This window comes from Aedes aegypti, chromosome 1, assembly GCF_002204515.2.
Source record: "Aedes aegypti strain LVP_AGWG chromosome 1, AaegL5.0 Primary Assembly, whole genome shotgun sequence".
In the NCBI taxonomy this organism is placed as follows: domain Eukaryota; kingdom Metazoa; phylum Arthropoda; class Insecta; order Diptera; family Culicidae; genus Aedes; species Aedes aegypti.
The window spans coordinates 199,671,285-199,673,821 of record NC_035107.1 but is presented as its reverse complement, the minus strand read 5'-3'; the positions used below and the strand labels follow the sequence as shown (position 1 = coordinate 199,673,821).

Sequence of the window (2,537 nt, the reverse complement as noted above, 5' to 3'; positions counted from 1 at the left end):
ACAGAATGAATTTAAAAGCAAATATTAAATAGTCAGGCAATCAAACTTAAACTAACCACTTAGACTAATTATCTCGTTCAGCGAAAAACAATGAAAATCTTCGACGGAGCGTCTCTACACGGAGAAAACGAAGTACTCAAAAATAAGTTTTTTTATACTCAAAATTGAGTAAAGACAGTCGAACTGGATAATTGAGTGATTTTAATTCTGCCAAACACGTACATTAAACTCAACCTTTAAGTTGTTTAATGAGAACCCAAATTTGAGTAAAAAAAAAATTAAGCAATTTATTGAGTTTCCTAATCATAAAATTTAATTATAAAAGTTTGAGTTGATAAAAATAATCAAAAACTTAGATCATTTTGTTTATACATATTACTGCAGGTATTTAACGTATTTAAAACTGTCCCAACATTTCATTCTAACCGATGAATCACACAAGTGTATTTAAATTGATCATTTATTTTCAAACACTTTAAAAACAGTAAGTTGCGTAAAAATAGCTCAACTCGTGGCATTTAGACTGCGTTCTAGCCGTTGAGTAGTTTAAACTCAAATTTGGTTGAAAAAATGAGCCAGCCATTTTGAAATGTCAACGCTGTGATCATTCTGAAACCGTCATCGTCTGCATACGGCATAACACTTAACAGTAGAAAAATAGTGAGTTTCTTTAAAAAAAAAAATCCCAAGGATGGTGAAATAATTGTTTCTGATGTCGTTTTATACTGAATTCCGGAAGCTGGCCAGAAAATGTAACGAATTAATTGAAGGTAAAGTCCACCAGAGTTCGGTGTGATGAAAAAACAATTAAATTATTCCTTTCTCTTTCAGGAGTTCAATTTTCCTGGGTCCACGATCTTTGCGCAAGATAGCTGAAATTTATAAGAAGTGCCAGTTCCCGACTAAAAAACTACTGCGCTGTTCTCGATAGCTGCCACATGTTCCAATTATTGTTTGCCGTTCCTGCCATCCGCCATGAACGATGGAAAAACGAGAAGGCCGTTCCGACTGTTGTTGCTGCGTTCTAGCAACCCATCCACCATCATCAAATGTTTCCGGATAAAGGTTGGTGTATGGCCAAGCCTGAAACTAGACTAAATTTTCCGTCGACTGCTTCCAGATCAAGGGGTGGATCACTTCTTCAATGCACATCAAATGTACAGTGACCCCACGCAGTTGAATCACCCACAATTTATGAATCAGCTAATTTCAAAAGACAAAATGATTGTCAAACTTGTCACAAAACATCACAGAATTACTTTTACACTTAGTTTCTTATCAGTAAAAATAATTCTGTGATGTTTTGTGACAAGTTTGATAATAAGGGGCCTATTTTGTAAATCGAGCAGATTCATGTGACTCGTCTGTATTCATTGTCGATCAAAGCAAGCATGCATATTTCAGATGTCACCCGTCGACTCCCATAGTAATCCAGTCACATAGAGTGACAACTGTCGAAAATCTCGAGTGACAGAGCTGAGTCGAGTGATTTTTTCGGTCGACAGTGACTCTAGTCGAGTCATTTTGATCGACTCGACTTATAAAATAGACCCCTAAGTTTGTCTTTTGGAGTCTGCTGATTCATAAATTGTGGGTGATTCAACTGCGTGGGGTCACTGTACATCAAATTGCATTAAATGCATTTTTTCGATATACAGATCAGCTTAGCACTGGTCCTTTTTATCATGCCGTGCTATAGCAACGCGTTGTTGTTTGTTGTGAAAGGATCAACATAGTTTTACTCTGAGACTGTAACATAGTTTTACTGTGTCAGGTTCTATTCTTCCTAATAAAATAAACTATTTACTAATATTTTATTTCAGATACTCAAACTGAACGAATATGTTATACAAAGCTTTCTCGAGCCCACGGCAATCCGGTTATGGATCATTGGAGCGAATAGCGTTCGATCATTAACAATTTTTGTTAGTACACAGTGCACTTCATGAGTTAGAGGATGTTAGCTTGAAAACAAATCATCGGAACCACCTTCCTGAGAAACCCACATACTGTGCCTTAACTGCTGGAACGACCAAGAAAAGCCTTGAAAATTATTTGTCTAAATAGATTGTTTTATTACTTTCAACAATAAACTCTAGACTAGATGTGTTAAAGCCTTATCCATCTTATTTTTACATTGCTTCCAGAAATCTTTCCTTATCTTATACAAAAATGTTCAGATTACTATTGAACGTATATACGGAACATATATTTGCTGAAATAATTTCATAATATTGGCCATGAATGACAGCAAATGAACAGATCTTTAGGTCATAAATCATGTACCACAGCGTGTGAAAAGCTACTTCTGGATGAGCTCCTTCTATAACAGAGAGCAATAGAGCTACGCTTTTGATTTGATATCTACGGATTAGCAGCTTTGACGAATAAAACAACCACTAATCATTTCGGATGAGTTTTCTTTTTATTTGAGCACGCCAATGGTCCATTTTCACAATATGACGATTTCAAGCTTCCCCGAAGCTGGAGTCCACCTTGTATTCAGTTTAATTTCCGCAAAAAAATAACGCTTTTTG

General features: G+C 35.8%; 1 long non-coding RNA gene across 2 annotated transcripts; it reads left to right on the top strand.

Moving 5' to 3' along the window:
* Positions 1-522: 522 nt before the first annotated feature.
* Positions 523-2,120, top strand: LOC110674588. 2 transcript variants are annotated; one of them, XR_002499015.1, is made up of 3 exons: positions 523-770; positions 832-1,065; positions 1,824-2,120. It is a non-coding gene; the product is annotated as an uncharacterized LOC110674588 (long non-coding RNA). The 2 variants fall into 2 exon arrangements; XR_002499016.1 differs by lacking the exons at positions 523-770; positions 832-1,065 and adding an exon at positions 1,643-1,767.
* Positions 2,121-2,537: the final 417 nt, after the last annotated feature.